Raw genomic sequence first — 25,118 nt, forward strand, 5'->3', positions numbered from 1 at the left:
CGCTAAAGGTGTTTTAAATCCTTTACCTACCTGTTGGGTTGGCCGTCCCTATCGTCTAACATTGTCTTTCGCCTCCTGCATCCACCTTTTCGAATCGTTAACCAAAGACTTGACAGCAGCTACAAGAACATTTTGCTCCTTGGCTCTTTGCCCTGTACCACTGACTCTGGCCTATTGACTCTGGATGAATTTGTTAGAACTGCCTTCTCTAGATTGCTTCTCAACTGTTCCTTAAGGACACCTCAATCTTACACCCACTTTAGACATAACTACATCCAGTGGATAAAAAACAATGATCGCTAATTGACTGCCTAATTTACCATGCCACTCTGAACTATGTAAATATGTATATTTCCAATTTGTATATTACTGCCTCTATTGTAACTGTTCCAACTGTAAGATTATTTAGCCATTTTTTTTATGCAGCACCACTGCATGGGTTGGTGCATTGCTATAATGCGGTACAGCAAGGCATGTGTTACCAGTGTGACATGGACATGTAAATGAAAACAGGCTATTCAGTCAAAAACGATTTCTACATCTAAAATGCAAATCATTTTTTTTCACAGTTAAAGCATGTCTTTTTTCTCACCTGAAATTCCTCTGTTGCAGGAGACACATTTGAGGATTAATGAACTAACCTCATTAACAATACTAACATGATTCTAACTCATTAATAATATAATGTGTTCTCCAGTGCAAAATGAGATGGAAAATGACAGGCTCTGAAAGTCATTTTAAACATGCATCCAGATTTTTTTCTCTTTGCTTCTATCTGCGCTCTGTCCACAGTATTTGCAGGAAGCAAAGACTCGAATAAGCAGGAAATCAGTTTTGTTACAGTTTCAACTGTATAAGCCAAGCCATTGTTCAAGAGAAGGAGGGTAGGACATGATTGAATTTCATTGGTTGAACTCGTTTGGTAGGCTGTAACAGAGCTTTTCTAATAAACCTCGGGGAAGAAGAGAGGAGAAGACATTTTACACAGCTGGGAGAAAGACCTGGCTGGTGGCTGGGGAGTTTCCTGATTGAAAAACCAGATCCCAGTGCACTGCTGCAGAGACTGGGAATTCCAGTCAGTAAGCCCCAGTTTGAGTGACGGCAGATGCTCGTCCTTGCTGGGGTGATCTAAGAGGGACTTCCAGAAGGCGACCAGCCAAAGAATTTCACATGCTGGACAGGCTTGGTAATTATATTGCAGAGTGCGGGGGCAGTGCGTATGTCTGCGAAACTATTCAGTCAGAGTAAAAGAGGGAATTCCAGTGTTTTATCAACATGTTTAATGTTGCAATTTGAATATGTTCTCGCCGCTCTCTTCTCAATGTGTTACTGATAATGTTGTTACTGTGCAATTTCCATTTATTTCTGTAAAAACAGTAAGATCGTGTTGAAATGCAATTTTTATAATACACAAAAATATCTGAAAGCAGACGGATAGTGTGTTTTATTTTTCTCTTTTATTTGTGCATCTACCATTACGGTTCTGATAATATGGGGAGAGGTTTAGACAGTGTAATTGTCATTTTTAAGCTAGCTAAAAATAAGACTTAGCGGTAGCTGTGTGCATGATTCCATTCAGTATATAAGTGTGTGTTTTCTGAACGGAACATAATAATAACATAATGAAATAGCCTGCTGCTGGAGGTACATGAGTCAGCAGAAAGAGAGGCCCTGGACATAGTTCACTGATGTAGATAAGTTGGTGATGAATACCACATGTTAGCTCACTGCCGTAGATAAGTCAGTGAGGACAGCCCATGGTGGCACTCCAATTGAAAATGTGGTGTTCCTGAAATGTAAGCCTGAGGCCTCTCTAGTGATCACACGAACAAACTAAGCAAAAATAAGGGGTTCTGGATATTGGGGCCAAATATGAAACAAAGGAATTATGCTCACCAGATATACCACCAATAACGCCTACCAACATAAAGTATACCACTAAATGTATCTGTGTGCTGAAATAATGTATGTATACTGTAGTACTATATACCAAATCTAATCTGAATACAAAGAGTGATTATTACTGAATTATGTTCATTTTGGCGGTAAGAAAATACCGCTAGGCCCCAAATCTATACAAAATACCCAACACAACCAATGTACTCACTGTAACTACTGTACAGCACTGTAACTAAGCTGATAATAATCTTGTCTGCTCCTGCACCCTCTTACCCTCGGGTCTGGCACGCAATATAAATGAATAAATACATATACAAATACAAACTAGAACTATGTTGGTGCACCTAGTTCTTATAACCACCTTTTCCTTCCCACTTTTAAAACTTGTGAAGTGCCATTTGGCTCGGTTTTCATTTAAGTATACTCTATGCTAAAGTACTGCCTTGCCTAAACTTGTTCACAAACTTATTTGGGAAGTGTTGCTAGGGTGCCTAAGAATATATTCCTGTATAACTTGTTCTTTCCCTCCCTTGTGAGAAATTGCTAGAGTGCCATTTGTGTTTGGTTTTCACTGTGCCGTTTTGCTCAGCTTTCACTCTTGCTCAAACCTGTCTACAATTTAACCAGGGAGTACTGTATACTTTTCTTGACTGATTTTGACTTGCTCTAATATCTGTGATTTATGTGTTGAACTAGAAGTGTGTAAAATAAATATATATATTATTTTTAATACAATGCTTTGGTCGGTGTTTCCTTGTGCCATAGTGCTGTAGCCCTATTGTGTAAACCCTGAATACAGCTCATCTCCCTCTTGAGATAAGTCTGACTGCTCAGCCACAGCTGCCAACTAAATCTTTGTGGTGTAGACTGATACCAAAGGGGATTTATTGCTCATACTTGTAGTCTTAATCTTCTGTAGTGCTCCCTAAGGGAACTGCACAGGATTCTGCCTAACACCGCTCTCCACTGGTATCCATGAGAGCACTCTGTCAACGGTCTCTTTACTTAGTGCAAATGCTGGTAATGATAGTAGTGCAAACAAGGCGAGTTCTTTGAAGCTTCCCTCTCCACTTGCATCCGTGAGAGCACTCTCTCAACGTCCGCATTTCTTAGTGCCAATGCTGGTAATTATAGTAGGGCAAACAAGGCTAGTTCTTTTGAAGCACCACTCTCCACTGGCATCCATGAGTGCACTCTCTCAATGTCTGTGTTAGGGAGAATTCTCATTCTATGGCTGATTTCCCTTAGCTAGTGAGTCCCTCAGCAGCTTTGCTGGATTTCTGTTGTTTATTTTTTCCACTTGGTAAGAGTGTGAGCTTTTCCCTCACTCTTACCTGTGTTTTGCCATGTGTATTTCAACTGTTTTTGTGATTGTGGGCTCTGAAGGACACCGCTTCAGTAACCCCACACGTTTGTGTGTTACACTGCAAATTCAGTGCAGTGACACAGGATTGTCTTTTAGACTTCCCACCGACTCCATTTCTGGGGCTGACTACTGTCCCCCAGAAAAGGGTAAAGTTGCCATTAACTTTACATAGTCATTTAACCACAGATCCTGTACACCCCATCTTACATGGAGTATTGGAAAGGGTTAATTCTTAGCCCTTTTCATCTGTACCTCTTGGAGCATTGTTTCGCTCCCTTGACATTAAGACTTGGCTGGTGGCGGTGGTACCTACCCTAATTTTCCTAACGCGATTATATTACATAACGTGGTATTGTTATAGGCTATTTTAGTAGCCTCGAACTTTAAACCTGCTAGGCCAAATAGTTTTTATTTCGGCTCTGGTTGGGTTTAATCGCCATTTCTTTTTGTTAACCTCCTTCTTGGGTCTTTCTTTGCGCAGCAAACCAAGTTTGCCTCCTTTGTTCACCGACCTTTGGCAGGCTTCTGACCAGAAGCCCTCCTTTGGCGTCTGGGTGTCTAGGTGGGCTGAATGTGAGGGAGGGGTGTAGTCACCCCCTGCACAGGGTCTCCTTGGAGACCCAAGTTGCACTTTGGGTTGTTCGGCTAAGGTGGTTGTCCGGGCTGGACAACCCCCCTGCTGAGTGATTGACAGCCAGGCTGGGTGAATGGGGGATTTTGACATAAAAGTCAGGACTCTTGGGCTAGAAGTCAGAGTCGCCACTGGAACTGCAAGGAACCGAAGAGAAGCGGAGAAGAAGACGGCTGCTGTAACCCCGAGTCCCAGTGAAGCCCTGCTGCAGTCCTGAGCTATCTACCCTTCAACGACAAGAGAAGATCCAGTCCTGAGTCTTCTTCCCTTGAGCCTGGTGGGATCAACCAGCTCGTCTTTTCTTCAGTCAGAGAATCCTCTCCTGGGTCGAAATCACTGCTGTGCTGTAGTGGTCAGGATAGCCATCAGAAGAGCCCTCTCCTGATTTAAAGGAGTGCACCTTTTATTCATCGTTGTTCTTTCACTGCTGCTGACCTCATCCCTGGGTAATGCAGATCACTCCAGACGTCCTCCTTCTTGTCCCCACGACTGAAGCCGCAGGAACCGTGAGTCTGCAGGAACTACCAGGAACAACTGCCGTGGCACCAGCTTTTCACCAATGGAATAAGGTACTGTGCACATTTGGTTGGTCTTTCCGCCTGACCAGCAGGAATCGGGGCAAACCCTTATCCTCCACGAAGATGTGTTCTTTCTTCCCTCCCTCTTATAACTTTTCATTCCATTTGACAATATTTACGAACTCTTGGCATCTCGAATCTCGAACTGTTCAACGCGTGATCCTCGACAACTGAGTATCTGCTCCATTGACACTGGCGCAGGCCTATTGACATTAATCTGTATCTTTGAATAAGTCCTCGAGTCCTCTTGCCTTGAAAAAGTATTGCCTATGATTTTTATTAACTTTTCCCTTGTTTGAAATTGTTAAGTACAAAGTGTGTTTTAACTTCGTGAGCATTTCTATCCGCGGGAATGCGTTAGTATCGCAACACCGGTCTGTCAAATCCTAATGTACTTACCTTGAATTTGCTGAAACAAGTGGAATTGGTTGTGTGTAGTGTATTTTACATGTGGTTTCAAATGTATAGAAGTGAAGTGTTTTATAACAGATGGTTTAAAAATAAATGGATTTGTATTTTTTTTACCTGAAACCTTGAGTCAGTGTTTGCTTGAGTCACAGTAATTGTAGTCGTTTGTGTAATCTCTACTACTGCTCATTTACTCTTGAGATAAGTCTGGCTGCTCCGCTACTGCTACCACTTTAACATAGTAGTACAGGCTTGTACCAAAGGTGAACTTGTATTACCACCAATGTTCCCTCTAAGTTGTGCGCATGTGCACTTGCCCAACTTCCTTCTGGGTGCCGCACAGAAGAATTTCAGCAGCGCACACAGACAATACCCACCTATTCACAAAGATGTAATACTGTACAAGGCACAGCATGTACCCAATATTTGCTTTCTCTCAAAATGAAGCTACATTTTATGAACTAGTCTTGATATTCTGGTCTAGCTCATTTACAGTGCCCTACTATGCAAGCTTGACCTTAAAACCCCCCAAACCCTAAAAGTAGAATACATCGATAATAGGTTTAAAACTAATATGAAAACGTTACTGCATTTGCAGAAGATATCATTAAGAGATGTCTGTACACATTAACCACAGTATCTTCCCTCTCACCCATGGCTCATACACTTGATTCTATCACACTTATATCTTATCACTCGAACCTCTGCCCCAGACCTCATTCAGAGATATTACCAGCCAACCTTGGCTCTGCAAATGGTTACCAGACTTGTAGCTGGATCCACTTGTTTTATGTTTCTAATATGAATGACATTTAAGCACAAAAATCTGTTACTCACAGCGCCTTAGCAAAAGCGTCCCCCATCCTATGTAGCCCAACCACCAGCTCAAATATCAGATACTGAGTGCAAGTAACCAGGCTACTTGAATGTGTAACCTCATCCCATGATTCCCATTCTTTGTACATATGTCACACATGCACTTTGAAACGGCCCTCTTGCAGGTTAATACATTCTAAAACTCAAATATACATTTTTCCTCTAAGGATTTTGAGTAGGCAAATGTCATGTCTACTTTATAAGTGGAGAGCAACATTGCAATATCATTTACCTGGCCTGCAAGGGATAATGAGTATGGACTATGCCTGCCATTATTAGTATATAGTATTAGGGCAACGGATATTCAGATTACTAGATACTTCTCACACAATCTGCCACCTTTCCAAGTTTTCAATGTTCCATGGGGCAGAGACCTCAACAAATTATATGCTAACTCGCAGCTATACAAAAATAGTTTCACTGAGCATTTTTATAATCCTACCCAACAATTTAAAGGTGGGGTATGTTGCAAACAATCTTGTATACACTTCATAGTAGTTGTGTACTTACAGATTCATGGCATTTTCTTAAACTGCACATAATATCATGGTCAGGTTTTAAACATGTTTTGCATTACAAAGTATTGTTGGTATGCAAATATCACAGTGTTTTACTGCTACAATCCATCACCTTTTACAGAGCCCTGTCAACTGGTATTGGAGGCTAGCACAGGAGCCGGGGTGGGGTACAGATGGAAGGACACAGGAGAACACTCCTTTGTGGTGAAAAATAAATCTGCAACATAAAAAATCCAAATCAGACGTTTTGGCAGTACAGCGAAGGAAATGTGTTTATTTTCTGAAGGATATGACCCTCCAGTAACCGTCTAGGAAACTGTGCCTTCGGTTTCTTTCTCTGCTGAGCTGCTCAGGGCTTTTCAATATAATAATGTGTTTGCATTTATTGCCTCTAGCATCCCCATATATCTTGTCCAACTGATAATAGCGAATTTCATAAGAGGGGTCCCTAGTTAAAGAAGAAAGCACGCAATCTGTTGTACCTATGAACATTGCTGCTATTGACTTAAAAAGCAAATATATGTAATGTTTCTTCAAGGGTGCTACAGACAAAACTTCAGTAAGAATCTAGTGGAATTGTGTCTAGGCTGTGGTGGGAAAGGGTGGGAAAAAGTGTAAGCTGTATTATGTATCCTGTCATATCACGTACAATGTCATGGTTACAAGGAGAGCTCAGATATGTTACTCCCTACTCCGAATCAAATGATTTTTCAGGGAGTAAGAAAGTAATTAGCTTTGCCAGTCGGGATATTTCATGTTTATTAAAATATGTTCTTTCCCCTTAAAATTCCTCTTGAGATTGGGCCGTAGTATTGTTTGTGTTTCTACCAATGCCACTGTTCTGCAGGTCACTGATTCAAAGAAATATCAGTGGAACTTTGTGGGTAGAAGCAGGGGGTAGGTTTCTATATGTTCATGGTTTCTGGTTTTTGTTGGGCCCATTTTCCTGTTTTTGGGGAGTAACAATGGATCGTATATATGCCTCCTAGCTGTAAGGCTGGTTTTGAGCAAATGTCACAACTCAGAGGACCACGTAATGTGGGTAGCAAGCAGAGGCCCAGGAATTCTGATCATCATATTCTGTGGTGCAGTTACTCAAATGCAATTGTCGTCCTTACACACATTTTGAGGCATGTTCTCCTGGCCCTTGAATTTTATTCATTAAAGTGGCATATGAATTCCTTTTAACATGTTTTCTGCCACATTCGTTTTAGTTGCCATTATTTCATTTGCAAAAATGTTATCCTCTTCAGTGATAAGTGATATTTGCTTTTTTGTAATAAACATGAGTATTACAAAAGGATTTACACACTTTCTGCATTGTCTCTAAGCAGTGTCGACAAATGAATAGCCACAACTACACCTATTGTTCATTCTGAACATACAAAGCGTTTTTGTGCCTACACATTTGTTTTCTCTGCACATGAGTAGTTTTGGTACGGGACTATGGCATATCTTGAAGTTTTGCACTGGTTGATGAGCTCATCTTATAACCGCATGAAATATTTGAGTTATTTTTAAGACTATATGTTGGGAAAAAGTGTTTCAAGAGGCACCTTTTACTCTGACTCTTAAAGAATTGCAGTGGTTGGGAAGGAGAAATTCCGCTCCAACCGCTTTGGAGATGGTAGCTCACCATCTACGCATGCTCACAAAGTAGCTTAACTCGTAATTTAGTTTCACACATGGAAAATAAGTTGCGCACGAAAGCTAAGCATTTCCGCACTAAGGGAAAAATAGTTAGAGGGAACATTGATTACCACTTGTAGTCTTAATTGTGTGTAGTGGTCCCTAAGGGTTATAGGTCAAAGAACCGAATCCAAAGGACCAAAATGCAATAGGGTCGAATCAAAAGGACTGAAAACCAAAGGGTCGAAAAAAAATGTGTGGGGTCCCCTCCAAACCCCCGTTTTTGGTGTAAAAACCACTTTTTTTTTACTATAGTAAAACTAAAAAATATATATATATTTTATTTTAAAAATTCGACCCTTTGGTTTTCGGTCCTATTGCCTCGACCCTATTGCATTCGATCCTTTTGGTGTCGAAACTTTGACCGGACACCAGTCCCTAAGGGCACTGCACAGGATTCTGCCTAACAGACCGCATTATTTAGTGCCAATGGTGGTAATGATAGTAGTGCAAACAAGGGCAGTTCTTTGAAGCTTCGCTCTCCACTTGCATCCGTGAGATCATTGGCACTAAGAAATGTGGACGTTTAGAGAGTGCTCTCAAGGATGCCAATGGAGAGTGGTGCTTCAAAGAACTGGTCACAGTACTTCTACATCATAGCACCATTCTTCGTCCTTGCTCAACTAAAAATGAAGTTTCAGGGCATCGCACTGCTGTAAAGATGGAAAGCCAGCGGGTGGCTGACAGCTGCACAAGCTTCAACGCCTCCTCCCCAGTGTTAATGAGAGCATAGATCCTTGCATACTCCCTTTGCCATTGAGCACTGCGCGTAAACCAGCTGTAGGTACTACCCACAAGAAACTCCAAGCTGTGTGGTTGCATTTCAAGTGCGTTGCTTTGACAGCTGAATAGAATGACTCACACACTATGAGGATGAGGCGCTCATTCTGATGTCGGTGTCAAACTGAGTTTTGCCTCCCAAGCATGACGCTGCAGTCATCCTTTCCAATCCCCAGGCAGGTGCTGAGCTCCAGGCCAATGTTTCTAGGAAAGGGCAGAAGTGACTTGCCAATGGCTTCTGCTGTTTCCCCTTCCAGGGTGACCAGCCCCAGAAAGGTTGACTGAAGAACCGCACAAGAACACACAGCTGCTTCAACGTGGTTATGTCGGTGCTCTCATCAATGACCGGAGAGTATGAAGAGTTACCAATGTCCTTTATGGGTTCCTCAAACATGCACAGTGACATGCCTTTCTTTATTAAGCCCATGCACTTTGCACGGTACAGCTTGATGTCTTTCTTGCATGAGCTTGCAACCAGCTCCCCAAATGATCTGCTTGTGGTGTGCCATGTGTTAAGAAGGATTTCTGCACTCTGACCTGGAGGGGCAGAGGTTCAGAAGGCCAACCTAATTTCTTGGAACAGGGTAACCTATGGACAAGCCAGACCAATCAGGGTAGCTATGGCAGGCGGTCAAGACTAAGTCTCAAGAGGGTGAGGGTGACTGAAAGACCTCAATGAGCACACAAAGCAAGGACACTTACAAATTACTCCAGACAGGTGTTATATTAAAAATATAGACACATTTATTACAAGGCCTTTGTAAAATAGACCATAGCAAAGAATCACAGTAACACTAAAGTAAACCAATAAATCACAATCAATACAATATATATACAAGACCGGGGGTCTAAGGAGTTACCAGCACGGAATAGGTAGACCACCTAGATGGGGAGGAAAACAGGCAGTGCAAGTAATCTTTAGACCCAGTTCAACATCAGAAATACACCTAACTAAGAGGCAGTCCAAGCCCTACGAAGAGAGGAGCCTTATGCTCAATAGTACCTGCACGCGCTGGTGCCAATGGACAAAACAGGGTCTCTTCAAGAGTCACTCGCAGCTCAGGAAGGTGGCTGCGGTCGATGAAGAACAAGTCCCCACTACTCAAGCAGAACCTCCACTTGCGGGCAGAGGCAGGTTGAGAGTGTGGGATAGAGTCGCTGTTTCGCAACAGTGGTAGAAAAGAAATGGGCTCGTGCGCTAGGGGCCACCGGTTCGGGTATGGACTACTCACCGGTCCCCAAACTTCACCAGTTCAGTTCACTTCGCTGGCAGGTTTGAATGCAACGATCAGGTTCTCGACACTGTGTAGTTTCCGCAGTAGCAGAATTCAGGGTCAAGGGGGTCACAAATGCAGCGAACGTGCACAGGTTGTTGCCACAGCAGGGCAACACAGCAACTGCGTTTACTCGGGTCCGGGCGCACTCGTCTCACTTCAGACCTGGGAATGCCAAGTGTACGAAATTCAGGGTGAGGGTGCCGTGGACACAGAGCTAGCAGTATGCCAAGTTTCGAGGGCTTCCCCAAAACGGTGGCGGTGACAGAGCAAACGTCCCGTGTAAGCTGGTCAGCCCACTGGTTGGCCAAGGGACACTTCCGAAGAGGCTTACTTGCAGGGTTTGATGAAGGTGCCGAGAATAGTTGGTCCCACTATTCCAATGGGTCTTCTTGTACGATCAGATGCAGAGGGGTCTCGCAGGACGACAGCGGGCTCAGAGTGCCAAATCTTCCACCGGATCACCAGTGGTTCCTCGACTCGGCTTCTTGTTGCAGGATACTTGGCTCCTTATCCCTTTCTCAGTGTGAACTCAGAGATCAACATGGTAGTGGTGTTTTCAGCCTCCTCTTATCCAAAGTTCCCTTCATGCCAAAACGGAGAGGACCCAATGGGAGATCTGCTCACAAACACTCACTCCATACGTGGACCAATCAGGGACCACGGTGGTCCCAGGCATTCAGGACAATCCAGAGTCTCTGGCACCCAGGATGTGTATTGGGAACAGACATCCCAGCCCACATCCTGGAGGCACACACACAAGGCATGCAGAAACCCGCCAAAGCAATGGGTTTCGCGGGAAAGTGCATGACCAAATAAGGACTGACCCGGGTCGACTCGACCTGGGGAAGGTGAAGGGGCAAGATGGCCAAAGGACAGGACAAAGAACCTTCGGGCATGGCCATTTTGGAGCCAGGCCACCTATTCGTGCCAATCGCGGTTAACGCAGTTTAACATGGCAAGAAAGGGTTAAAAATACATGTAAACGATAGCTGCCACCAGTCCTGTCCCTGACACATCTGCACAGTTCATAAAAAGTCCAGCAAGAGTTTCTAGGGCCTTTGGAAGACTAGAGACCCAAGTGCACTGTAAGGTAAGTTACATTGTACACTTGTTACATGTTGCACAAAAGTTGCAACCTGAGGAAAGGACTAAGGGACACAAAGTCTCCCAGCACTGACTGTCTTAAGGGCATGTCAGTTTCCCCATAAAAAGTGAGCGAAAGCCCAGAGGAGTGCAGCTGAGGGCTGTGTTCTCTGGCAAAGTTTAGTTACAGGTGTTTAAACAGCAGCACAAAGTTTGGGGGTTGACACATGGAGGGAAAATTACATACAAATATGAAATCTTTCCTAACAGCATGCAACAAAACAGGCCATTTGAAGCTAGGTGTTCAGCAGGGACGTGTCACTTAGTTTGGGGGAAGCAGAAATGCCTATATTCATGAGTCAGGCTGAAGAAAAAGGCATGCAATGTTTCCTGTGCTTCTTGGTATTTTTATGCTGTATCAGGTCAGCATGGTGTGCACGGATTTCTCGTATGCTGCTTTTGTTTTGTGGCTGAGGACAGGCCAGATCCAGTCCTATAACTCTGCACTCTTCTCCCAGTTCTTGCAGTACCGCTTTCTGTATTTGTCCCACCAACTCCAAGACTGTCATACATAGACAGCGCTTAACGCTCGGGGCAGCCAGCATCTCGCTCTGTCTCGTGGGGGACAGAAGAGGTTCCCAAATGCGGTTCATGGCAATTTCATGCTCTCCTGTCAGTGTCCCAGAGGCTGCGCCGCCCATGGAAGTTTCCATGGTGTCTGACCGACGTGCCCATACATCAATGACTTCAGAGGACGGCGGAAGCAGTCACATGACCCAGTATGGCCATATGACACGACAGGACATTTGCGATTGCTTCCTGCATAAAAGCAAATAGCAATGATTAGCCATTGCTTCTCAACTCTCCTGTTGTTTGGCTTTCGTTCCTGTGATTCATTACTTTTGGATTACCCTACCTTGGCTCCTGAACTTCTGGCTCTGCATCCCCGGATTGCTTCTGGATTACCCTTTCTGATTCCCTGGCTTTCTGAAGCTTGGCTTGCATTACTGGATTGCTTCTGGATTACCCTTTCTGATTCCCTGGCTTTTCAAACCTTGGTTTGCATTACTGGATTTCTTATGGATTACCCTTTCTGATTCCCTGGCTTTCTGAAGCTTGGCTTGCATTACTGGATTTCTTATGGATTACCCTTTCTGGTTCCCTGGCTTTCTGAAGCTTGGCTTGCATTACTGGATTGCTTCTGGATTACCCTTTCTGGTTCCCTGGCTTTCTGAAGCTTGGCTTGCATTACTGGATTGCTTCTGGATTACCCTTTCTGATTCCCTGGCTTTCTGAAGCTTGGCTTGCATTACTGGATTGCTTCTGGATTACCCTTTCTGGTTCCCTGGCTTTCTGAAGCTTGGCTTGCATTACTGGATTGCTTCTGGATTACCCTTTCTGATTCCCTGGCTTTTCAAACCTTGGCTTGCATTACTGGATTTCTTATGGATTACCCTTTCTGATTCCCTGGCTTTCTGAAGCTTGGCTTGCATTACTGAATTGCTTCTGGATTACCCTTTCTGATTCCCTGGCTTTTCAAACCTTGGCTTGCATTACTGGATTTCTTATGGATTACCCTTTCTGATTCCCTGGCTTTCTGAAGCTTGGCTTGCATTACTGGATTGCTTCTGGATTACCATTTCTGATTCCCTGGCTTTCTGAAGCTTGGCTTGCATTACTGGATTGTTTCTGGATTTCCCTTTCTGATTCCCTGGATTTCTGAAACTTGGCTTGCATTACTGGATTGCTTCTGGAGTACCCTTTCTGATTCCCTGGCTTTCTGAAGCTTGGCTTACAATACTGGATTGCTTATGGATTACCCTTTCTGATTCCCTGGCTTTCTGAAGCTTGGCTTGCATTACTGGATTGCTTCTGGAATACCCTTTCTGATTCCCTGGCTTTTCAAACCTGGCTTGCATTACTGGATTTCTTATGGATTACCCTTTCTGGTTCCCTGGCTTTCTGAAGCTTGGCTTGCATTACTGGATTGCTTCTGGATTACCCTTTCTGGTTCCCTGGCTTTCTGAAGCTTGGCTTGCATTACTGGATTGCTTCTGGATTACCCTTTCTGATTCCCTGGCTTTCTGAAGCTTGGCTTGCATTACTGGATTGCTTCTGGATTACCCTTTCTGGTTCCCTGGCTTTCTGAAGCTTGGCTTGCATTACTGGATTGCTTCTGGATTACCCTTTCTGGTTCCCTGGCTTTCTGAAGCTTGGCTTGCATTACTGGATTGTTTCTGGATTTCCCTTTCTGATTCCCTGGCTTTCTGAAGCTTGGCTTGCATTACTGGATTGCTTATGGATTACCCTTTCTGATTCCCTGGCTTTTCAAACCTTGGCTTGCATTACTGGATTTCTTATGGATTACCCTTTCTGATTCCCTGGCTTTCTGAAGCTTGGCTTGCATTACTGGATTGCTTCTGGATTACCCTTTCTGGTTCCCTGGCTTTCTGAAACTTGGCTTGCATTACTGGATTGCTTCTGAATTACCCTTTCTGATTCCCTGGCTTTCTGAAGCTTGGCTTGCATTACTGGATTGCTTATGGATTACCCTTTCTGATTCCCTGGCTTTTCAAACCTTGGCTTGCATTACTGGATTTCTTATGGATTACCCTTTCTGATTCCCTGGCTTTCTGATGCTTGGCTTGCATTACTGGATTGCTTCTGGATTACCCTTTCTGATTCCCTGGCTTTCTGAAGCTTGGCTTGCATTACTGGATTGCTTCTGGATTACCCTTTCTGATTCCCTGGCTTTCTGAAGCTTGGCTTGCATTACTGGATTGCTTCTGGATTACCCTTTCTGGTTCCCTGGCTTTCTGAAGCTTGGCTTGCATTACTGAATTGCTTCTGGATTACCATTTCTGATTCCCTGGCTTTCTGAAGCTTGGCTTGCATTACTGGATTGTTTCTGGATTTCCCTTTCTGATTCCCTGGCTTTTAGAACCTTGGCTTACATTACTGGATTGCTTCTGGATTACCCTTTCTGATTCCCTGGCTTTCTGAAGCTTGTCTTGCATTACTGGATTGCTTCTGGATTTCCCTTTCTGATTCCCTGGCTTTTAGAACCTTGGTTGCATTACTGGATTGCTTCTGGATTACCCTTTCTGATTCCCTGGCTTTTAGAACCTTGGCTTGCATTACTGGATTGCTTCTGGATTTCCCTTTCTGATTCCCTGGTTTTAACCTTGGCTTGCATTACTGGATTGCTCCTGGATTACCCTTTCTGATTCCCTGGCTTTCTGAAGCTTGGCTTGCATTACTGGATTGCTTCTGGATTACCCTTTCCGATTCCCTGGCTTTTAGAACCATGGCTTGCATTACTGGATTGCTTCTGGATTTCCCTTTCTGATTCCCTGGTTTTAACCTTGGCTTGCATTACTGGATTGCTCCTGGATTACCCTTTCTGAATCCCTGGCTTTCTGAACCTTGGTTGCATTACTGGATTGCTTCTGGATTACCCTTTCCGATTCCCTGGCTTTTAGAACCATGGCTTGCATTACTGGATTGCTTCTGGATTTCCCTTTCTGATTCCCTGGTTTTAACCTTGGCCTGCATTACTGGATTGCTTCTGGATTACCTTTTCTGATTCCCTGGCTTTCTGAAGCTTGGTTTGCATTACTGGATTGCTTCTGGATTACCCTTTCTGATTCCCTGGCTTTCTGAAGCTTGGCTTGCATTACTGAATTGCTTCTTGATTACCCTTTCTGGTTCCCTGGCTTTCTGAAGCTTGGCTTGCATTACTGGATTGCTTCTGGATTACCCTTTCTTATTCCCTGGCTTTCTGAAGCTTGGCTTGCATTACTGGATTGCTTCTGGATTTCCTTTTCTGATTCCCTGGCTTTTAGAACCTTGGCTTACATTACTGGATTGCTTCTGGATTACCCTTTCTGATTCCCTGGCGTTCTAAAGCTTGGCTTGCATTACTGGATTGCTTCTGGATTTCCCTTTCTGATTCCCTGGCTTTCTGAAGCTTGGCTTGCATTACTGGATTGTTTCTGGATTTCCCTTTCTGATTCCGTGGCTTTCTGAAACTTGGCTTGCATTACTGGATTGCTTATGAATTACCCTTTCTGATTCCCTGGCTTTCTGAAGCTTGGCTTGCATTACTGGATTGCTTCTGGATTACCCTTTCTGATTCCCTGGCTTTCTGAAGCTTGGCTTGCATTACTGGATTGCTTCTGGATTACCCTTTCTGATTCCCTGGCTTTCTGAAGCTTGGCTTGCATTACTGGATTGCTTCTGGATTACCCTTTCTGGTTCCCTGGCTTTCTGAAGCTTGGCTTGCATTACTGGATTGCTTCTGGATTACCCTTTCTGATTCCCTGGCTTTTAGAACCTTGGCTTACATTACTGGATTGCTTCTGGATTACCCTTTCTGATTCCCTGGCTTTCTGAAGCTTGTCTTGCATTACTGGATTGCTTCTGGATTTCCCTTTCTGATTCCCTGGCTTTTAGAACCTTGGTTGCATTACTGGATTGCTTCTGGATTACCCTTTCTGATTCCCTGGCTTTTAGAACCTTGGCTTGCATTACTGGATTGCTTCTGGATTTCCCTTTCTGATTCCCTGGTTTTAACCTTGGCTTGCATTACTGGATTGCTCCTGGATTACCCTTTCTGATTCCCTGGCTTTCTGAAGCTTGGCTTGCATTACTGGATTGCTTCTGGATTATCCTTTCCGATTCCCTGGCTTTTAGAACCAAGGCTTGCATTACTGGATTGCTTCTGGATTTCCCTTTCTGATTCCCTGGTTTTAACATTGGCTTGCATTACTGGATTGCTCCTGGATTACCCTTTCTGATTCCCTGGCTTTCTGAACCTTGGTTGCATTACTGGATTGCTTCTGGATTACCCTTTCCGATTCCCTGGCTTTTAGAACCATGGCTTGCATTACTGGATTGCTTCTGGATTTCCCTTTCTGATTCCCTGGTTTTAACCTTGGCCTGCATTACTGGATTGCTTCTGGATTACCTTTTCTGATTCCCTGGCTTTCTGAAGCTTGGCTTGCATTACTGTATTGCTTCTGGATTACCCTTTCTGATTCCCTAGCTTTCTGAAGCTTGGCTTGCATTACTGAATTGCTTCTGGATTACCCTTTCTGGTTCCCTGGCTTTCTGAAGCTTGGCTTGCATTACTGGATTGCTTCTGGATTACCCTTTCTGATTCCCTGGCTTTCTGAAGCTTGGCGTGCATTACTGGATTGCTTCTGGATTTCCTTTTCTGATTCCCTGGCTTTTAGAACCTTGGCTTACATTACTGGATTGCTTCTGGATTACCCTTTCTGATTCCCTGGCGTTCTAAAGCTTGGCTTGCATTACTGGATTGCTTCTGGATTACCCTTCCTGATTCCCTGGCTTTCTGAAGCTTGGCTTGCATTACTGGATTGCTTCTGGATTACCCTTTCTGGTTCCCTGGCTTTCTGAAGCTTGGCTTTCATTACTGGATTGCTCCTGGATTACCCTTTCTGATTCCCTGGCTTTCTGAAGCTTGTCTTGCATTGCTGGATTGCTTCTGGATTTCCCTTTCTGATTCCCTGGCTTTTAGAACCTTGGATTACATTACTGGATTGCTTCTGGATTACCCTTTCTGATTCCCTGGCTTTCTGAAGCTTGGCTTGCATTACTGGATTGCTTCTGGATTTCCCTTTCTGATTCCCTGGCTTTTAGAACCATGGCTTGCATTACTGGATTGCTTCTGGAATTCCCTTTCTGATTCCCTGGCTTTTAGAACCTTGGTTTGCATTACTGGATTGCTTCTGGATTTCCCTTTCTGATTCCCAGGATTTTAGAACCATGGCTTACATTACTGGATTGCTTCTGGATTACCCTTTCTGATTCCCTGGCTTTCTGAAGCTTGGCTTGCATTACTGGATTGCTTCCGGATGACCCTTTCTTATTCCCTGGCTTTTAGCTACTTGGCTTGCATTGCTGGATTGCTTCTGGATTACCCTTTCTGAGTCCCTGGCTTTTAGAACCTTGGCTTTCATTACTGGATTGCATCTGGATTACCCTTTCTGATTCCCTGGCTTTCTGAACCTTGGCTTGCATTACTGGATTGCTTCTTGATTTCCCTTTCTGATTCCCTGGCTTTTAGAGCCTTGGCTTGCATTACTGGATTGCTTCTGGATTAACCTTTCTAATTCCCTGGCTTTCTGAAGCTTTGCTTGCATTACTGGATTGCTTCTGGATTACCCCTTCTGAATCCCTGGCTTTCTGAAGCTTGGCTTGCATTACTGGATTGCTTCTGGATTACCCTTTCTGATTCCCTGGCTTTTCAAACCTTGGCTTGCATTACTGGATTGCTTCTGGATTTCCCTTTCTGATTCCCTGGCTTTCTGAACTGTGGCTTGCATTACTGGATTGCCTCTGGATTACCCTTTCTGATTCCCTGGCTTTTAGAACCTCGGCTTGCATTACTGGATTGCTTCTGGATTTCCCTTTCTGATCCCCTGGCTTTCTGAAGCTTGTCTTGCATTACTGGATTGCTTCTGGATTTCCCTTTCTGATTCTCTGGCTTTTAGAACATTGGCTTGCATTACTGGATTGCTCCTGGATTACCCTTTCTGATTCCCTGGCTTTCTGAAGCTTGGCTTGCATTACTGGATTGCTTCTGGATTACCCTTTCCGATTCCCTGGCTTTTAGAACCAAGGCTTGCATTACTGGATTGCTTCTGGATTTCCCTTTCTGATTCCCTGGTTTTAACATTGGCTTGCATTACTGGATTGCTCCTGGATTACCCTTTCTGATTCCCTGGCTTTCTGAACCTTGGTTGCATTACTGGATTGCTTCTGGATTACCCTTTCCGATTCCCTGGCTTTTAGAACCATGGCTTGCATTACTGGATTGCTTCTGGATTTCCCTTTCTGATTCCCTGGTTTTAACCTTGGCCTGCATTACTGGATTGCTTCTGGATTACCTTTTCTGATTCCCTGGCTTTCTGAAGCTTGGCTTGCATTACTGTATTGCTTCTGGATTACCCTTTCTGATTCCCTAGCTTTCTGAAGCTTGGCTTGCATTACTGAATTGCTTCTGGATTACCCTTTATGGTTCCCTGGCTTTCTGAAGCTTGGCTTGCATTACTGGATTGCTTCTGGATTACCCTTTCTGATTCCCTGGCTTTCTGAAGCTTGGCGTGCATTACTGGATTGCTTCTGGATTTCCTTTTCTGATTCCCTGGCTTTTAGAACCTTGGCTTACATTACTGGATTGCTTCTGGATTACCCTTTCTGATTCCCTGGCGTTCTAAAGCTTGGCTTGCATTACTGGATTGCTTCTGGATTACCCTTCCTGATTCCCTGGCTTTCTGAAGCTTGGCTTGCATTACTGGATTGCTTCTGGATTACCCTTTCTGGTTCCCTGGCTTTCTGAAGCTTGGCTTTCATTACTGGATTGCTCCTGGATTACCCTTTCTGATTCCCTGGCTTTCTGAAGCTTGTCTTGCATTGCTGGATTGCTTCTGGATTTCCCTTTCTGATTCCCTGGCTTTTAGAACCTTGGATTACATTACTGGATTGCTTCTGGATTACCCTTTCTGATTCCCTGGCTTTCTGAAGCTTGGCTTGCATTACTGGATTGCTTCTGGATTTCCCTTTCTGATTCCCTGGCTTTTAGAACCATGGCTTGCATTACTGGATTGCTTCTGGAATTCCCTTTCTGATTCCCTGGCTTTTAGAACCTTGGTTTGCATTACTGGATTGCTTCTGGATTTCCCTTTCTGATTCCCAGGATTTTAGAACCATGGCTTACATTACTGGATTGCTTCTGGATTACCCTTTCTGATTCCCTGGCTTTCTGAAGCTTGGCTTGCATTACTGGATTGCTTCCGGATGACCCTTTCTTATTCCCTGGCTTTTAGCTACTTGGCTTGCATTGCTGGATTGCTTCTGGATTACCCTTTCTGAGTCCCTGGCTTTTAGAACCTTGGCTTTCATTACTGGATTGCATCTGGATTACCCTTTCTGATTCCCTGGCTTTCTGAACCTTGGCTTGCATTACTGGATTGCTTCTTGATTTCCCTTTCTGATTCCCTGGCTTTTAGAGCCTTGGCTTGCATTACTGGATTGCTTCTGGATTTACCTTTCTAATTCCCTGGCTTTCTGAAGCTTTGCTTGCATTACTGGATTGCTTCTGGATTACCCCTTCTGAATCCCTGGCTTTCTGAAGCTTGGCTTGCATTACTGGATTGCTTCTGGATTACCCTTTCTGATTCCCTGGCTTTTCAAACCTTGGCTTGCATTACTGGATTGCTTCTGGATTTCCCTTTCTGATTCCCTGGCTTTCTGAACTGTGGCTTGCATTACTGGATTGCCTCTGGATTACCCTTTCTGATTCCCTGGCTTTTAGAACCTCGGCTTGCATTACTGGATTGCTTCTGGATTTCCCTTTCTGATCCCCTGGCTTTCTGAAGCTTGACTTGCATTACTGGATTGCTTCTGGATTACCCTTTCTGATTCCCTGGCTTTCTGAAGCTTGTCTTGCATTACTGGATTGCTTCTGGATTTCCCTTTCTGATTCTCTGGCTTTTAGAACATTGGCTTGCATTACTGGATTGCTTTTGGATTACCCTTTCTGATTCCCTGGCTTTTCGAACCTTGGCTTGCATTACTGGATTGTCCTTTTTTGGATTTACCTTATGGATTCTGGTGAACTAGTATTTTTGGACTTGGTTTCTATCCTTTCCCTGCAGTTTCTTGGTTTGCCCTTGGATTTCATCGCTGTGGTTTTTTGAACTTTTCTGGATTTTGCCCTTACTCTGGATTTGCCTATTACTCTGCGCTTTGATAGATGGATCTCTGAACACCACCCTGATGCTCTGCCCCGGCAGCATAGGGAAGGAAGCCCTGGGGAAAAGGCGGGGATGGTTCTGTGCTCTTGATCATAATGCTATCTTTTTCCTTCCGGCTACTGGGACCCGGTTCCAGAGTTTCCTGTTTCACCTCTGGTCCTAATGACTGGCAAGGGAGTAAATATTCTCTCTCTGGCTGGTACTTGGGAACTCAGGTATAAGTTCACCTGGGATTCTAAATCTTGACAGAGACACTCAAGCCATTCTAATGAAAGAGAATTTGTTTAAAAGGAGTACAGCCAAGAAAATATGCAGGCAAAATGTACTTAAACGTGTCCTTCACACCACCCAACCACTAACAAACCAAGGCACAGGGATATATTGTACACAGGAACATATGCACGTCATCACCACACTCCAATCCATCCCAAATCTGTGAGGCTTGCTCTTACCTTGCAGAGAGTAGGCTGTGATGTGGGAGACAGAGGCTGGCTTCGGAGGAGGAATGCTGCTATTCCTGGAAGAAGGCAGCCAGAATAATTAGCATCATGTTAAATATGCAGCAATATGGGGCAGAGGAAAATAACATGCATGTCACTGTCACAAAACAGAAGCAAGTAAACGTGAACTCGCCTCGTCTTGTTCACTAGAGCACAGAAACTGAGCAAGTGCGCCATCCTTGTAAAACCACAGGGACTAAAAAGCAATTTGTAAGATGAAGTATAATATTTGTTTGCTACGGGTACGATCCTTGGGGGAAGGCGCTAAGATGCATAAAAGAATAAAGGTGGGAGGCTGCAAGTTCCCAATGGACCCAAAGGCCACGCGTAGAGAGGCCTGTATGAAATGAAAAGGAAACAAAAATGGGGGTTGGGTGCTAGGGTCCTAGGGTATCAGCGCTCTACCCTACTGCTCAATTACATAAGTCTGATAAATTAAATACCAGGAATCAATTCCATTGGGTATAGAGCACGATTCCACTGCCGTTCAAAGAGATTTAAGAATTCCATGTAGTATAGTCAGTACAGCCGACACGTGTTTCGACCCCCTCTGGGTCGTCCTCAAGGCTGTTTGTTAAATATACATAGTAACGTCATCATCAGAAGAGACCAAATTCAGCGTGTTGCATATTAAATACTGTGTAATATTACTGCATTAGACTCGCACTTTTCGGGTATCTAGCACTATTTAACCTCATATAGCCTCTTAATTATACCTGTCTGAGACATTTTGGGTGTGTTTGGCGGGCAGAGGTCGGTACCCATCACCTTCTCTTTGCTGTTTCAGCAAACTGGTTGTTCTATTGCATAAATCCATCGAGTATACTATCTTATACCTCGCAATGACTATGAATATTGCCTTGCAATTCTCCTGCAAATGCCTCTCTCGTGTGACAATAATCTTGGGGTATGTAACTTTGGTTCTTGATATATTTTTGCTTTTTATATTTTTTCCCCAAACATTTTGCTTGTATTATATGATACGTGCAATTTTACCTCAGACGATATTTAATATGCAACACGCTGAATTTGGTCTCTTCTGATGATGACGTTTTATGTATATTTAACAAACAGCCTTGAGGACGACCCAGAAGGGGTCGAAACACGTGTCGGCTGTACTGACTATACTACATGGAATTCTTAAATCTCTGTGGAATCGTGTTCTATACCCAATGGACTTATGTAATTGAGCTTGTTAACCAAGTAGGGTAGAGCGCTGATACCCTAGGACCCTAGGACCCAACCCCCATTTTTGTTTCAATATGTAAACTGTATTTTCCATCCTTGGCTGAGAGGGCATAGTGCCAGCTTCCAAGGCGAGCACGTTGCCCCTGAGCTATGCTCCCGTGACTGGCATAGTGCCAGCTGACCGCACACTGTTTGGAGTGGTTTGTGTTGGGGGTCAATGTGTTTTTTTATAAATGCTCAGCACTGATTGGTTCCCATCGTAGTAGAACGTCGTATGTTCGCTCACTCTGCCTTCTGCAAAAATATATATCTTTTCAAATGCTGTGTTAACATTGTGATAACTGCATTGGGCTTTGTTACATGCGTCTTGCCTTCTGCTCAACCGCTCCAGAAACTGCAGCCCACACAGCATCCCTCAGGGTTCAGACGTATGCATTTATCGCATTAAATTGTCAAATAGAAATAATGTTAGATGAAGGATGTGTGTGAAGTGGCTCATTATACCGTGCAGGGAGGACCTTCCTTTCCAGGACCGCTCCTGTAACAGAAACGATGGCAAAGGGACAGGACAGAGCACTCATGCCCTCGTCTTTCCCATAAAGGGGCACCACCAGGAGGAGACGGCCCCAGTCCCAGTCACTGGTAGATGTGAGTGGTTGGTGGGCTGATAGCAATCTCCCCAGGTATTTTAGATGCCTGTGTGTATAAAACCAGAAACATTGACCATCATTTTGTCATTTTAACGCGGACCTCCAGGAACCGTGGTTGCCAGATTCGCAGGCCTGGCACTTCTCGACTGCACCATAAACCCAATGAGACATGGCACACAGCTAAAGGTGAAATGTCACATTTCATGACTGCATGTTGCGGGAAACCATTGGGATTGCTTCTTGGACACCTTTTAGGAAGCTCCTCTGCAGCTCTTTCCCTGTAGCACTGGACTGGGGTTTCTTATGGGTGGAATTAATCAGCGATGCACACCTGCTCTGCTGGTTCTGAGATTAGATCACTGGAGATGTTCTGCTGTCAGCATCTGCCTGAAGTATTTGCATTTCCTGGTTCACCTCTGAGTTATGCTTGAGTTAGTTTGCAGTTCTGAAGGTTGAGTTTCATTCCAGAGCGCACTAATCCTCGGTTTCATAAACCGGTTTTCAGGATTTATAATTACATGGCAGGATGGGGGAGCTCTTAAGAGATATGGTTTTGCTTGTGTGCATTGCAGTCCCAATGAATGAAATGGCAGTGATGTCCAGAGTATGAATTATTTCACGATAATGACTGGAGGGGCAGGAACGTGCTAACGTCTATGTGGCCTTTTTTGTCTTCCAGGATATCTTTCACATATAAACATGCAGGTGTCCTCCGCTGTGTGAGGACTTTTGGCTTTGAGGGTAAGTACAACTGAGCGGGGCATGTGTTGGAGACTGGGACTGTGGTGGGCAGGGTGCTAACATCTGTATACATGGGAAGTTATTTGTTTATAGGGTTGCTGGCATGGCTTAAGTCGAGGGTACATGGGGTGTGTAAAATTAGAAACATTGGACCTCGTTATAAGTTTGCTGGTCCGGAAACAAGCCTGCCGATAAGCTTACTGCCACCTTTTTTTCCGGACCAGCAAAATATGAGTCTGCCTGCCGGTGCCCCTGTACCCGACAGGTTTGAACCTGCTGGGCGTAGCGGCCACGGTAGGCAGACCGTTCACGGCAGCACTGGAACTGTTAGCCACAGTGCCGGTGCTTCCGTGTCCCCACTGCCATAGAGTCTATGGGAATGGGGACTTACATTTTACCGGCGCCTGACTTTCCGGGCCGCCGGACTTGAAATCTCCATGTGGCACCAGGAAGTCAGGCTCTGGTAAAATGTTCTGAGGCTGGCAGCAACTGACCGAAAGCACTGGCAGGGGTACCGCCGAACTTGTAACGAGGCACATTTTCATTTTTACACAAACCTCGGGACTCGGACCGTAGTCATCAAGATCGCAGGCCGAGCACTTCACCACTGCACCTTATAACCTGATGAACTATAATACACAGCTAAAGGTGAAACGTCACATTTCAGGACTGCATCTTCCTTGGAAAACATTAGTATTGGTCCTTGGAGTTTACACCATGCACACCTTTTAACGTTTTCAAAACACTATTAGAAGAAAATATCGTCCCTTGGTTTTTGTTTGTATGGATTTTATGAAAGGCAAATGCCATTCGCCCTGGGCAATGTGGGTGTTTATGCAATGCCAATTGAATTACATTTGCATCCCATCATGTATGTTAATGAGTCCCCCGCATTTATATATTTAGGACTTGACCCCTGGTCCTACCTTTAGTTTTCTATCTTGCCTGGCTGAAGGCAATCTCTGGAAGCAAAGATGCAGGCAGGCTGGCTGAAAACTGGCAAATGGCAAGAGGTGCCACTGCCAGTCTGCCACTGCTGCTGGAGTCGAGTCAAGACAGGGTGACTTTACTGACTGACTGACTTACGACTGACTTTAGTGTTCTTTATATATGCTTGCACAGTGCACATTAATTTGCCCCATCCATCAGAATGATGTAAGCACAATTTCATGGCTGGTGGTCTTGACTGGCCATTAACTGCTGCAGTTTTCAATGCAGCTTAGCAGGAGTCGGCAGCTCAGCAACAGTGACACGTGCTGCTAATGAAACTTGGCAGCAGGGGTCTGCGGCTCAGCGAGTGACACGTGCTGCTAATTAAACTTAGCAGCAGGGGTTAACGGCTCCGCGACAGTGACACGTGCTGCTAATTAAACTTAGCAGCAGGGGTCGACGGCTCAGCGACAGTGACACGTGCTGCTAATGAAACTTAGCAGCAGGCGTCGGCAGCTCAGCGACAGTGACACGTGCTGCTAATGAAACTTAGCGCAGGGGTCGGAAGCTCAGCGACAGTGACACGTGCTGCTAATGAAACTTAGCAGCAGGGGTCGGAAGCTCAGCGACAGTGACACGTGCTGCTAATGAAACTTAGCAGCAGGGGTCGGCCGGCGCTGCAGCAGCAGTGACACGTGCTGCTAATTAAACTTAGCAGCAGGCGTCGGCAGCTCAGCGACAGTGACACGTGCTGCTAATGAAACTTAGCAGCAGGGGTCGGCCGGTGCTGCAGCAGCAGTGACACGTTCTGCTAATTAAACTTAGCAGCAGGCGTCGGCAGCTTAGCGACAGTGACACGTGCTGCTAATGAAACTTAGCAGCAGGGGTCTGCGGCTCAGCGAGTGGCACGTATTGCTAATGAAACATAGCAGCAGGGGTCTGCGGCTCAGAGACAGTGACACGTGCTGCTAATGAAACTTAGCACCAGGGGTCGGCGGCTCAGCAACAGTGACACATGCTGCTAATGAAACTTAGCAGCAGGGGTCAACGGCTCCTCGACAGTGACACGTGCTGCTAATTAAACTTAGCAGCAGGGGTCGACGGCTCAGCGACAGTGACACGTGCTGCTAATGAAACTTAGCAGCAGGCGTCGGCTGCTCAGCGACAGTGACACGTGCTGCTAATGAAACTTAGCGGCAGGGGTCGGAAGCTCAGCGACAG

This window comes from Ambystoma mexicanum, chromosome 4p, assembly GCF_040938575.1.
Source record: "Ambystoma mexicanum isolate Mex_15411 chromosome 4p, UKY_AmexF1_1, whole genome shotgun sequence".
NCBI lineage: Eukaryota > Metazoa > Chordata > Amphibia > Caudata > Ambystomatidae > Ambystoma > Ambystoma mexicanum.